The 15,166-nt window shown below is 45.4% G+C and overlaps 1 protein-coding gene across 2 annotated transcripts in view; it reads left to right on the top strand.

Moving 5' to 3' along the window:
• LOC103893059 (zinc finger protein 878-like) overlaps positions 1 to 15,166 on the top strand; it is a 66,143-nt gene that overhangs the window by 39,195 nt on the left and 11,782 nt on the right. The gene's annotated exons all lie outside the window — the stretch shown is intronic.

The following is a 15,166-nucleotide window of genomic DNA, read 5'->3' on the forward strand; positions in this document are numbered from 1 at the left end:
TTCTGTTTGCTGCCAAGCAACGGCCATTCAGAATTTTCAAAGAAATATTTTTTTGGTATGCAGTTTTTTTTTTGTTTTTTTTTTTTTGAGATGGAGTCTCGTTCTGTCGCCCAGGCTGGAGTGCAGTGGTGTGATCTCGGCTCACTGCAAGCTCCGTCTCCCAGGTTCATGCCATTCTGCTGCCTCAGTCTCCCAAGTAGCTGGGACTACAGGCACCCGCCACCACGCTCAGCTAATTTTTGTATTTTTAGTAGAGACGGGGTTTCACCGTGTTAGCCAGGATGGTCTCGATCTCCTGACCTCGTGATCCGCCCACCTCGGCCTCCCAAAGTGCTGGGATTACAGGCCTGAGTCACCACGCCCGGCCTGGTATGCAATATTTTAATTTACTTCAACACTGACTCTGGAACTCCCTGCACACACTTGTAACCCCCTGCAGGATGAAGGAGAAGGGACAGCCCATTGAGTGAGGAAGAAGATAGTGCTCTGTCTAAAAATCAGGAGCAAGTTTGGCTAAAATACAAATATCTAATGACCAGGGTGCAGGGAGAGAGCTCTGTCGCCCAGGCTGGAGTGCAGTTGTGCCATCTTGGCTCACTGCAACCTCCACCTCCTGGGTTCAAGCAATTCTCATGCCTCAGCCTCCCGAGTAGCTGGGATTACAGGTGTGCGCCACCACACCTGGCTAATTTTTGTATTTTTAGTAGAGACAGGGTTTCGCCATGCTGGCCAGGCTCTTCTTAAACTTCTGGCCTCAGGTAAGCCACCTGCCTCAGAATATTATCTTTTTTTGATAATAGGTATGGCTGGGCCATCTTGTAGAGCATGTGATCTTGACTAGGCAGAAAGCATATGCTTTGCTGGACAGTGTTAAAATTGCAAGTGGAGTACTTGTTAATAAACATAAAATCACTGATAAACCCACTAAAATGTGTTTCTCATTGTTCATAGAAGTTTTTTGGGAGACAGACTCTTTGAAAGTAAAGAAGGTAACATGGAGAAGTTTTCACCTAGATTCCAGATGACATGTTGAAGAAGAATACTCTTCCCAGAGTAAAATTATCTCAAAGCAGTGTGTGTGGAGAAGTTGGCATAGGTCATTCATCCCTTAATAGGAATATCAGAGCTGACACTAGACACAAGCCAGAGTATTGGGAATTTGGACAGAATCCATATAATCGTAAACACTGTAAGAAAGCCTTCAGCTGTCTTTCCTACTTTTGAACACATGAAAGGTCTCACACTGGGGGGAACCCTATTATTGTAAATAATGTGGGAAAACCTTTATTTCTGGTTTAAGCATTCAAAGACACAGGGTAATACACAGTGGAGGTAGACTTTATAAATGTAAACTTTGGGGAAAGCCTTGATGTGTCTCAGGTTACATTTTATTCATGAACGAACTCACACTGGAGAGAAACCATATGAATGCAGACAATGTGGTTATTCCAGTACCCTTTGAATACATGACAGATCTCACACTGGGGAGAAGCCCTGTGAATGTAAGGAATGTGGGAAAGCATTCAATAGTGCCAGTTCCTTTAAAGCACAAAAAAGAACTCACACTGGGGAGAGGCCATATGAATGTAAACAATGTGGTAAAGCCTTCCCCCATCCCATTTCCCTTCAAGTGCACAAAAGAACTCACACAGGGGAGAAGTTGTATGAATGTAACAAATGTGGGAAAGCATTCCATAGTACCAGATCCTTTCCTAGACATGAAAGGGGTCACACTGGTGAGAAGCCTTATGAATGTAAGAAATGTAGGAAAGCCTTCATTTATTTCACTTCCTTTGAATGTCATGAAAGAATTCACAGTGGAGAGAAGCCCTATGAGTGTAAGCAATGTGGTAAAGCCTTTTTCATAGTTCCATTCAATATCATGAAAGGACTCACACTGGAGAGAAACCTTATGAATGTAAGAAATGTGGGAAAGGGCCAGGCTCAGTGGCCCACCCCTGTAATCCTAGCAGTTTGGGAGGTAGAGATGGGTGGATCACAAGGTCAGGAGTTTGAGACCAGACTGGCCAATATGGTGAAACCCTATCTCTACTAAAAATCTATCTATCTATATATATATATATTAGCCAGGCGTGGTGACGGGCACCTGTAGTTCCAGCTACTCGGCAGGCTGAGGCAGGAGAATTGCTTGGACCCAGGAGGCAGAGGTTGCAGTGAGCCGAGATCGTGCCACTGCACTCCAGCCTGGGCAACAGAATGAGACTCCATCTCAAAAAAAAAAAAAAAGATGTGGAAAAGCCTTCCAATCTACCTCACACCTTCAAATGCATGCAAGGACTCACACTGGAGAAAAACGCTATGAATATAAGCAATGTGGCAAAACCTCTGGATGTGCCTCAAACCTTCAAAAGCATGAAAAGACTCACACTGGAGAGAGTGAGCAATGTGGAAAAGCGCTTAGTAATTTCTCTTCATCTCAAATACATGAAGGGGTACACAGGAAAGAGAAGCCATATGAATGCAAGCAATGTGGGAAAGTTTTCAGTTCTTCCAGGTCCTTTCACTGTCATGAAAGGACTCTCACTGGAGAAAAACCCTATGAGTGTAAGCAATGTGGGAGGGCCTTCATTTCTTCCAATTCCATTCTATATCATGAGAAGACTCACACTGGAGAAAATCCCTGTGTGTGTAAGCAATGTGATAAAGCCTTCATTTCTTCCAGTTCCAGCTGCTATCATGAAAGGATTCACAATGGAGAGAAACTCTGTAAGTGTAAGCAATGTGGGAATGCCTTTAGATGTGCTTCAAACCTTCAAAAGCATGGAGGGACTCACAATGGAGAGAAACCCTGTAATCCCAGCACTTTGGGAAGCGGAGGCAGGAGGATCACTTCAGCCTGGGAGTTTGAGATCAGCCTGGGCAAGTTGGCAAGACTCCATCTCTATTATACGTTTAAAAGACTTCTAAATCATGGTGGCAGTGGTGGTGGTAGCTGAGGAACCCATGGCAAGGCATGGTGGTATGTAACTGTACTCCCAGTTACTCAGGAAGCTGAGGTGGGAGGATCACCTGAGCCTGGGAAGTCCAGGCTGCAGAGAGTGGACTGTACTCCACAGGAGAGATCATGCCACTGTACTCCAGCTTGTACAACAGACTGAGACCCTGTTCCCCTACAAAAAACTAAAATATTTCTACCAAGAAGCTTCAAGGAGAATCTCAAATGATTCCTATAAGATGGTCACAATGAAAAAACTCACATAAGATGCCTTACTGCAAGGGCCCAACGCTGAAGCCACTAAATCTAATTACAGAGAATTAACTCTGAGGCTTCTTCAGTCACTGTCACCTGACAGCATTCAGAAATAAATACAAGAGCAGAAAGCTTTGGATTCAGCTTAGCAGAGTCCTCACTCAGAGACCTAGGACATAGAGTTGGAAATACCCTGGTTAGAGACAACACCTTCACTAAGAGGTTATGACAGTTTTGTCTTCATAAATATATAGGTTAGCCGGGCAAGGTGGCAGGTATGTATATATGTTTATGAAGTTCAGAACAAGCTGTTCCCTCCTGTCAAAAGCCCAATACCTAATTAGGAGGCCGTCGTTTGATGAAACTTGCTGAAAGGAAGAAACAACAGAGGTGTCATAGTCAGACTCACTGCCTCAGAAGGACCTTTTTCAAAACCAAAAGCTAAAGTTCCTATTCAGCAGTACCCTATGGGGAATTGTTGGCTGTGGTATACACTATGTGTGGTATTCAACTTCCTCTCAGAGTTTGTTTCTAATCTTTTTTTAAAGTAATTTTTTCAGGCCGGGCACAGTGGCTCACGCCTGTAATCCCAGCACTTTGGGAGGCCGAGGCGGGTGGATCACGAGGTCAGGAGCTCGAGACCATCCTGACAAACACAGTGAAACCCTGTCTCTACTAAAAATACAAAAAAATTAGCCGGGCGTGGTGGCGGGCACCTACAGTCCCAGCTACTAGGGATGCTGAGGGAGGAGAATGGCATGAACCTGGGAGGAGGAGCTTGCAGTGGGTGGAGATCTTGCCACTGCACTCCAGTCTGGGTGACAGAGCCAGATTCCATCTCAAAAAAATAAAGTAACTTTTTCATTAACTAATGTCATAAAAACATTCTAACCACAAATACATTTTGTTGTTATTGTTTTAAGAGAATGGGTTTTGCGGGCCAGGTGCAGTGGCTCACGCCTGTAATCCCAGCACTTTGGGAGGCCGAGGCAGGTGGATCACCTGAGGTCGGGAGTTTGAGACCAGGCTGACCAACATGGTGAAACCCCGTCTCTATTAAAAATACAAAATTAGACCAGGCACGGTGGCTCACGCCTGTAATCCCAGCACTTTGGGAGGCCGAGATGGGCGGATCATGAGGTCAGGAGATTGAGACCATCCTGGCTAACACGGTGAAACTCCGTCTCTACTAAAAAATACAAAAACAGCCAGGCGTGGTGGCGGGTGCCTGTAGTCCCAGCTACTCGGGAGGCTGAGGCAGGAGAATGACGTGAACCAGGGAGGCGGAGCATGCAGTGAGCCGAGATCGCGCCACTGCACTCCGGTCTGGGCGACAGAGCGAGACTCCGTCTCATAAATAAATAAATAAATACATACATACATACATACATACATACAAAATTAGCTGGTGTGGTGACGTATGCCTTAATCCCAGCTACTCAGGAGGCTGAGGCAGGAGAAATTTGAACCCGGGAGGCGGAGGTTGCAGTGAGCCAAGATCGCGCCATTGCACTCCAGCCTGGGCAACAAGAGCGAAACTCCATCTGAAAAAAAAAAAAAAAAAAAAAAAAAAAGGGCTTTGTCCTGGCCCAGGCTGGAGTGCAGTGGTATTCATGGGTGTCATCATGGTATGGTGCACTAAGCCTCAAACTCCTGGGCTCAAGCCATCCTTCCAACTCGTCCTTCCAAGTAGCTCACACTACAGCTACCAGCTACGTGCCTGGCTTGGAATTAAAGGAACTGTTAATAATTGTAAAATTAGGGCTGGGCACAGTGGCTCATGCCTGTAATCCCAGCACTTTGGGAGGCCAAGGTGGGTGGATCATTTGAGGTCAGGAGTTGGAGACCAGCCTGGCCAACATGGTGAAACCCCATCTCTACTAAAAATACAAAAATTAGCCGGGCTTGGTGGCGCGCACCTGTAATCCTAGATACTTGGGAGGCTGAGGCAGGAGAATGGCGTGAACCTGGGAGGCGGAGCTTGCAGTGAGCCAAGATCGCACCACTGCACTCCAGCCTGGGTGACAGAGCAAGACTCCGTCTCAAAAAAAAAGAAAAAGTGGAGTTGGTAGGTGTACCCAGGCCAAACATTGGGACTGGACTCAGAGTCAGTGGCCCAAAAAGAGTACTAAAATTTGCATTAAAAGGCAGGGTCTGGCTGGGCGCAGTGGCTCACGCCTATAATCCCAGTACTTTGGGAGGCCGAGGAGGGCAGATCACAAAGTCAGGCGTTCGAGACCAGTCTGGCCAACATAGTGAAAGAAACCCTGTCTCTACTAAAAATACACAAAAAATTAGCCAGGTGTGGTGGTGTGCGTTTGTAGTCCCAGCTACTCAGGAGGCTGAGGCAGGAGAATTGCGTGAACCCAGGAGACAGAGGTTGCAGTGAGCCAAGATCGTGCCACTGCACTCAAGCCTGGGCGACAGAATGAGAGTCTGTCTCAAAAAAAAAAAAAAGAAATGCAGGGTCATGCTGAACTTAAAGGGTGTGGATGTAGATTTTCTGATCATTGAGCACATCTCAGGGAACAAAGCTCCCATCATGTGCCACCTGACTTAACAGAGCCCATGGACAAAGGAACCCATACGTGAACTTCCTCTGCCACATCCAGATGATCCTTAATGAAAAGAAAGACATTGTACCTAAACTAAAAGAGGAGGCTGCACAGAAAAAAAAAAAATATATATATATATATTTTATATATATATATATTTTATATATATATATTTTATATATATATATATTTTTTATATATATATTTTATATATATATATATTTTATATATATATATATATATATATATATATATATATATATATATATGTCCCGGAAGAAACCTTCCGGGCCCAGAAGGCCCAGAAATAAATTCAGCCAAAAGGAAATGCAAACACAAGTTAAAAAACCAACCCCAAGCCAGGCACGGTGGCTCAGGCCTGTAATCCCAGCATTATGGCAGGCAGAGACTGGTGGATCACAAAGTCAGGAGCTCGAGACTAGCCTGGCCAACATAGTGAAATTCCTTCTCTACTAAAAATACAAAAAATTAGCCAGACGTGGCAGCGCGCACCTATAATTCCAGCTACTTGGGAGGCTGAGGCAGGAGAATCGCTTGAACCCAGGAGGCAGAGCTTGCATGAGCCAAGATCGCGCCACTACACTCCAGCCTAGGCGACAGTGTGAGACTCTGACTCAAAAAAAAAAAGAAAGAAAAAAACAACCCCAAACCTTACAAAAATCAAAATCAAATACTGTATAAAATCTCTCTATGGGCTGGGTGTGGTGGCTGATTACATGCCTGTAATCCTAGCACCTTGGGAGGCCGAGGCAGGTAGAACACTTGAGGTCAGGAGTTCAAGGCCAGCCTGGCCAACATGGTGAAACCCCATCCCGTCTCTACTAAAAATACGAAAATTAGCCAGGCGTAGTGGCAGGAACATGTAATCCCAGCTACTCAGCAGGCTGAGGCATGAGAATTGCTTGAACCTGGGAGGCAGAGGATGCAGTGAGCCAAGATTGCGCCACTGCACTCCAGCTAGGGCAATACAGCGAGACTCTGTAAAAAAAAAAAAAAAAATCTCTCTATGATACCTCTTTGATAAAGTTGGCTGTGACAGACAAAATGCAGTTAGATATTGCTGACTGGCAGGTTCTGGGTCGATGTGTTACATGACACTTTTCACTTTGTTTTACATTTCTTATCGCCTGGTGTTGACTTGGTAGTGAGATAGTAATAAAGAGATTCCGTTGGCCGGGCTCAGTGGGTCACACCTGTAATCCCAGCACTTTGGGAGGCCAAGGCAGGTGGATCACCTGAGGTCAGGAGTTTGAGACCAGCCTGGCCAACATGGTGAAACCCCGTCTCTACTAAAAATACAAAAAATTAGGTGGGCGTGGTGGCAGGTGCCTGTAATCCCAGCTACTTGGGAGGCTGAGGCAGGAGAATCACTTGAACTCGGGAGGCAGAGGTTGTGGTGAGCCAAGATCGCACCATTGCACTCCAGCCTAAGCCACAAGAGCGAGACTCCTTCTCAAAAAAAAAAAAGATTCTAATTGTTTCTTTTACATTACTGATTTGAATTAATGAAAAAAAAAGTTTAAAGTTTGTTAAACAATAACAGTGAGTTTGATTTAGAATTCTGACTGAGGACTATAGACCAATATCCATAACCTGGGAGCAGTTCCATCTCACTGCTCCTATGCAGTATTTTGGCTCAGCTCATATACAGATGGTGAGGATTCATTATGTGAAAAATCACATCTAAGTTTGGGTGCAAGAGCACATCTGGCCATAGTTCTGAGAGGCATAATCACTAACCCCGTCAGATATTATCTTATATGTTACAAAATTAGCTAATTTCTCAGACCAAACCCCACTTTGAATGATTGCCCTCATTACTCATTTGGGTCCTGGAGGTCCACATTCTTTTTTTTTTTTTTTTTTTTTGAGACGGAGTCTCGCTCTGTCGCCCAGGCTGGAGTGCAGTGGCACGATCTCGGCTCACTGCAAGCTCCGCCTCCAAGGTTCACGCCATTCTCCTGCCTCAGCCTCCCGAGTAGCTGGGACTACAGGCGACCGCCACCACACCCGGCTAATTTTTTGTATTTTTAGTAGAGACAAGGTTTCACTGTGTTAGCCAGGAGGGTCTCGATCTCCTGACCTCATGATCCGCCCACCTTGGCCTCCCAAAGTGCTGGGGTTACAGGCGTGGGCCACCGCGCCTGGTGGAGGTCCACATTCTTTACCTACCCTGCCGTGTGGCCCTGGAAGCTGACTTCCAAGTACCACGGCAGTCAGGTTTCCATAGCCTCTGGCTTTCGGTTGGCCCAGCTCATGGGAGGTGCTGCCAGGAAAGCAGGTAATAGGAGAGAAAATCATGACCTCTAGTCCATTGGCTGCCACCCTGCTGTCCTGAGGTTGGCAGTCATCCTTTCCTCTGCTCCTGCTGAATCGCCCTCTCCTAAAGCTCAGGGTATTACTGGGGTCTGATAACAGCTCTATCTTGTCTCTGCCTCAGGCCTAGTGATGTGCTTTGCTCCCTGCTGTTGGTGGACTGCCCCTCTTGTGGGTATATTACAGGCTCCTTGTAATGCTATTGGTTCTCTATTTTAAATAATAATTTCTCTCACTTAACTACACTTTTGAGTGTTATACTCTTCCTTCCTGATCTATGTCCAAAACAAAAGTCTCAATAACATGTAAAGATGTAGTGTGTTAAGCAAAAGTGGAAGATACGAGGCCATTTCAGGTAGATTCATATGCTGCAGTCCTACAATGGTGTATGGTTAACATAGGAAAATGAGGCCATTGGGTGACTTAGCTCAGGTTGTGCTAATGAAATGCCATGGGCTGAGTTTCTCAAACAGCGACATTATTTTTTATTTTTTTAAACATTTCTCCAGCATGAGATATCTAAAATCTAGCTGCCAGTCAGTATGATTCCTGGTAAAGACCAAGTTCCTGGCTGGGATATAGACACCTTCTTGCTATACCCTCATACAGAAGAAAGAGTGTTTTCTTCCTCTCTCTTCCCGCCCGCCTTGGCTTTCCAAAGTGTTGGGATTACAGGTGTGAGCCACTGTGCCCAGCCTTCACTGGCAGTCGCTAATGCCACCATGAGAGTCCAACCTTGTGACCTTATGTAACCCGAATTTTTTCCTGAAGTGCTCATCTTCAAATGACATCATGTTGGGGTATGGAGATTCAAAGTATGAATTTGGTGGGTGACTAAATTCAATACACAGCAAGGGCTAGAAGAAAGAAGTTCATAAAACGGGCGCTGGGCCCATGCATACAGATCCGACTGTACAGATTGCCAGATGGTGAGCATGTTCAATGGAGAGACGTCACAGATAGCTATATATTAGCATGTAGGGGCCAGGGGCAGTGGCTTATGCCTGTAATCCTAGCACTTTGGGAGGCCAAGGTGGGCAGATCACTTAAGGTCAGGAGTTTGATACCAGCCTGGCCAATATGGTGAAACCCCATCTCTCCTAAAAATACCAAAAATTAGCCAGGCATTGTGGCACATGCCTGTAGTCCCAGCAACTCGGGAGGTTGAGACATGAGAATCGCTTGAACCCGGGGGCAGAGATTGCAGTAAGCTGAGATTGTACTACTGCACTCCAGCCTAGGTGACAGAGTGACACTCTGTCTCAAAAAAAAAAAAAAAAACAAAAAAAAAACATACACACACACAAAAAAAAAACCAGACTGGGCATGGTGGCTAACACCAGAAATCCCAGCATTTTGGGAGGCGCAGTCAAGCAGATCACCTGAGGTCAGGAGTTGGAGACCAGCCTGGCTAACGTGGTGAATGAAACCCCGTCTCTACTAAAAATACAAAACAATTAGTCAGGCGTGGTGGCATGCACCTGTAATCCCAGCTACTTGGGAAGCTGAGACAGGAGAATCAATTGAACCTGGGAGGTGGAGGTTGCAGTGAGCGGAGATCATGCCATTGCACTCCAGCCTGGGCAACAAGAGCGAAACCCCCTCTAAAAAACCCACAAAAACAAAAACTTATGCTGGGACAAAAGTCACGATCAAGGACTGTTCTTGGGAAACCAGAATATATGGTTAGATAATTTTTTTCTTTTTCTTTTTCTTTTTTTTTTTTTTTTTTTTTTTTGAGACAGAGTCTTGTTCCGTCACCCAGGCTGGACTGCAGTGGTGCAATCCTGGCTCACTGCTTACCTCTGCCTCCCAGGTTCAAGCGATTCTCCTGCCTCAGCTTCCTCAGTAGCTGAGACTATGGGTGTGTGCCTGGCTAATTTTTGTATTTTTAGTAGAGACAGTGTTTTGCCATGTTGGCCAGGCTGCTCTAACTCCTGACCTCTGGTGATCACCTACCTCGGCCTCCCAAAGTGCTGGGATTACAGGTGTGAGCCGCTGCACCCAGCCTGGTCAGATAACTCCTGAGACAGTTTTGTACTTTTTATGAGGGTAGGTAGTGTGGGAAATGCATTAGAGCAGCAGTCCCCAACCTTTTTGGCACCAGGGACCAGTTTTGTGGAAGAGAAGTTTTTCACAGAGGAGGGTGGGGAGATGGTTTTGGGATGAAACTGTTTCACCTCAGATCATCAGGGATTAGATTCTCATAAGGAGCACGCAACCTAAATCTCTCACATGTGCAGTTCACAACAGGGTTATCGCCCCAAGAAAATCTAATACCACTGCTGCTCTGACAGGAGGCAGAGCTTAGGCAGTAATGTTCACTCACTTCTGCTTACCTCCTGCTGTGTGGCCTAGCTCCTAAAAGGCCATGGACAGGTGCCCGTCTGTAGCCCAAGAGTTGGGGACACGTGAATTAGAGGACACTCAGGTGGTGTTCAGTGGAGAATGGATGGCTTGTTTGCTGTGTGAGAAAATCCTCCATATATTTGGTCACCGGGATATTGCATCGTGTGAATGCACAGGAAAAACATTTTGAGTTTTTCCACTCTTAGATCCCTGTGCAATTTAGAGAAATCCAGTCACGACAGTGTGTGGATGTTAATGCCACCCTCACCACAAGAGAGAGCATCACTGACGTTGCCTTTCCAGAAAATGGCTCAAAGGACTCTCCTCTCTCCTCTCCTCCTCTCTCCTCTCCTCCTCTCCTCCTCTACTCCTCTCCTGCTCTCTCCTCTATTCTATTCAAGGTCTTGCTCTGTTGCCCAGGCTGGAGTGCACTGTCGCAGTCTCAGCTCACTGCAACCTCTGCCTCCCAGGTTCAAGCGATTCTCCTGCCTCAGTCTCCCAAGTAGCTGGGATTACAGGCGGCCACCATCCCAGCCAGCTAATTTTTGTACTTTTAGTAGAGACAGGGTTTCACCATGTTGGTCAGGCTGGTCTAGAACTCCTGACCTCAAGTGATCCGCCCGCCTTGGCCTCCCAAAGTGCTGTGATTACAGGCATGAGCCGCCGTGCCTGGCCCCTGAAATACATTTTAATATAGGATGTAGGCCGGGCGCAGTGGCTCACACCTGTAATCCCAGCACTTTGGGAGGCCGAGACGGGCGGATCACGAGGTCAGGAGATCGAGACCATCCTGGCTAACATGGTGAAACCCCGTCTCTGCTAAAAATACAAAAAATTAGCCGGGCGTGGTGGCAGGTGCCTGTAGTCCCAGCTCCTCGGGAGGCTGAGGCAGGAGAATGGCGTGAACCCGGGAGGCGGAACTTGCAATGAGCCGAGATCATGCCACTGCACTCCAGCCTGGGCGACAGAGCGAGACTCCATCTCAAAAAAAAAAAAAAAAAAAATATATATATATATATATATATATAGGATGTAGGCCGGGCACGGTGGTTTACATCTGTAATACAAATACAAATACAAAAATTAACCAGGCTTAGTGGTGCATGCCTGTAATCCCAGCTACTTGGGAGGTTGAGGCAGGAGAATCGCTTGAACCCGGCAGGTGAAGGTTGCAGTGAGCCGAGATCGCACCACTGCACTCCAGCCTGGCCACAGAGTGAGACTCTGTCTCAAAAAAAAAAAAAAAAAAAAAAAAAGTGTGTAACAATTGGTGAAAAGAAAGTTTCAAGAAAAAAAGAAAAGAAAGGTGACAATTAAATTTGGATTCATTTACGTGACTTTTTTTTTTTTTGAGCCGGCGTCTTGCTCTGTCACCCAGGCCAGAGTGCAGTGGCGCAATCTGGGCTCAATGCAAGCTCCACCTCCCAGCTTCATGCCATTCTCCTGCCTCAGCCTCCCGAGTAGCTGGGACTACAGATGCCCGGCCACCATGGCCGGCTAATTTTTTTTTTGTATTTTTAGTAGAGACGGGGTTTCACCGTGTTAGCCAGGATGGTCTCGATCTCCTGACCTCGTGATCTGTCCACCTTGGCCTCCCAAAGTGCTGGGATAACAGGTGTGAGCCACCGCGCCCAGCCTACATGACTTAACATTTTTACCTTGTTAAACAGAGAGCAATCAACCCTGTGAACCTTATGTTCCAGATTCTGACAAGTGTGTTGAAAAAATTCTACACACTAAATTAAATAGGAGTAATGGGTGAGAGAATGTGACCTTGAGTTTCAAGTTGGGGTGACAGTGTCTTGAGGTGGTGACATTTGTAATGAGATCTGAAACGACGTATTAGTATATGAAGTCGGGGGAGAGGAATCTGGGAAGATGGCAGAATAGGAAGTATCAAGCAGAAACTATAGGAAGCCATTTTTGTGAACCGAGTTCCTCTGCTGGGCCCTCAGAAACCAGACCTACCCCAGTGATTAGGAAATTACACCTAGGCAATCGTCATCGCCCCATACATTACAAAGAATGTTCAGTAAACAATGGCTTGAGAAATGCGCACAGTCCAATCTTTGGTAAGACAGGTGCAGAGATGTAAAAAAAAAGACTGTCCTTGGCAAAGTTCTATGGTCACATGATGTTTGAGGCAGTTCTGCATACCATATGAGGGCCTTATTGGAGTTCTTGTTTATCTCTGCCAAGAGAGTACTGCACAGCAGACGTCATTATTGCAACTTCTGTGCCATTTATTTATTTTAAGACAGTCTTGCTCTTTCACCAGGGTGGAGTGCAGTGGCACGATCTCAGCTCACTGCAATCTCTGCCTCCTGGGTTCAAGGGATTCCTCTGCCTCAGCCTCCTGAGTAGCTGGGACTACAGGCGTGTGCCACCACGCCCGGCTAATTTTTTTGTATTTTAGTAGAGACAGGGTTTCACCATGTTGGCCAGGATGGTCTCAATCTCCTGACTTCATGATCCGCCCACCTCAGCCTCCCAAAGTGCCAGGATTACAGGCATGAGCCACTGTACCCAGCCACTTCTGTGCCATTTAATTGTTCACCAGTTGCCACAGGTCTATCTGTGCACACCTGAGTTGCTTGAGTGGTTCTCAACAAATGAATTTAACTTTCATTGTGGTGTTGAATTTTTGTATATACCTTTTATGAATTATTTTGACCGTCGGCTGACCAATATCATGAGTAAAAAATTTAAAAGGCCTAGAGGAGCCAGGCATGTTGGCTCATGCCTGTAATCCCAGCACTTTGGGAGGCCGAGGCAGACGGACCACTTGAGGCCGGGAGTTTGAGACTAGTCTGGCCAACATGGTGAAACCCCAATTCTACAAAAAACACAAAAATTAACTGGGCATGGTGGTGCTCGCCTGTAGTGCCAGCTACTTGGGAGGTTGTGACGAGACTTGCTTGAACCTGGGAAGCAGAGGTTGCAGTGAGCCGAGATCGTGCCACTGCAGTTCAGCCTAGGCAACAAAGCGATACTCTGTCTCAAGAAAAAAAGGCCTATAGGTAGGAAGCAAAATGTAATAATGAGTAAAACATATATCTTAAGTTCACATTTGAAATATGTAATTTTAAGAAAATTTGGTGATGCTGCAAATAAACTGAGGATTGTAATTATATAAATTACAAGTTTTTCCTGAGAAAAAACACATTTTCAACCTAAGTACATTGATCTTAAAGGATTTTTCCTTTGCTTTTTGACCTTGATTTGTGAAAAAGTGCAAAAATAAGACATGAATAGTCAAAATAAGAATTTTTGGCCAGGCATCGTGGCTCACGCCTGTAATCCCGGCACTTTGGGAGGCCGAGGCAGGTGGGTCACATGAGGTCAGGAGTTTGAGACCAGCCTGGCCAACATGGTGAAACCCTGTCTCTACTAAAAATACAAAAACATAGCCAGGCATGGTGGCAGGTGCCTGTAATTCCAGCTACTTGGGAGGCTGAGGCAGGAGAATTACTTGACCCCAGGAGGCAGAGGTTGTGGTAAGCCAAGATTGCGCCACTGTCCTCCAGACTCTGTCTCCAAAAAAAAAAAAAAAAAAATTCATGTCTCACAAATCAAGTATATACCTTGATAAGAAGTGAATTTATGGATTTTAACTGAGGTATGTTATGGTTAACAATGTCCATAAATTGTAGGGAATATATCAGGGTTTAGAGAATAGTATGGTAAAAACCGGTCCAGAAGTCTGATGGCTGGCCTTCCCTTACCAGAAGGCCGAGTCTTTTGCCCCTGAACAGGCACATGTCATACACCTGCAACGTGAGATGATGCTCTTCAGTGACCATGATGGATCAATACAAAAATAACTCATTCTTGGCAGGGCGCGGTGGCTCACGCCTGTAATCCCAGCTCTTTGGGAGGCCGAGGCAGGTGGATCATGAGGTCAGGAGATCGAGACCACGGTGAAACCCCATCTCTACTAACAATACAAAAAATTAGCCAGGTGCGGTGGCGGGCACCTGTAGTCCCAGTTACTCGGGAGGTTGAGGCAGGAGAATGGCGTGAACCGGGAGGTGGAGCTTGCAATGAGCTGAGACCAAGTCACTGCACTCCAGCCTGGGCGACAGAGCGAGACTCCGTCTCAAAAAAAATAAAAATTAAAATTAAAAAAAACCTCATTCTTTAACCATGTCTTGAAATGTGACAGAAGAAAACACTTTAAATTGCAAACATACCCCAAATTTTTCTCTTCTCACGAATGTGACTACCTTTTAATATCTCACACATCTCACAGTCATCTATGGCTTTTGGTCATATTCATTACTAATTACTAGAGTATATTACACCCTCTTTGACGACACTTATGCCACTGGTGGTCTTTGGTCAGAAGTCACTCATAAGAACATGAGATCACCTTTGGTATTTAGAATAGATGAAAATTCATGATCCAGATAAAAACTAAGAATATAAGCATGAAAAGTAAAATCTACATGAGGAAAAATATGCCTGACATCCACATGGCAACACTGACTCACAGTGTCCATGGGATAACATGGTAACATTATCAACTTTATCTAATACATGATGCTAATGGGATGTTGTAATGTAGCTTCTTAATTAAAAAATAATAATTGTTAGTATGCAGTTGTTATAAACAGTTAATAAGCTTATTTCTAAAATACATGAACAAAAGTATTTGTTGCCAAGAAACCACATTAGTGTTTTTAGTCAGGTATACTCATACAAAGTTAAAAAC

The sequence above is a fragment of the Pongo abelii genome, chromosome 20 (genome assembly GCF_028885655.2).
Source record: "Pongo abelii isolate AG06213 chromosome 20, NHGRI_mPonAbe1-v2.0_pri, whole genome shotgun sequence".
NCBI lineage: Eukaryota > Metazoa > Chordata > Mammalia > Primates > Hominidae > Pongo > Pongo abelii.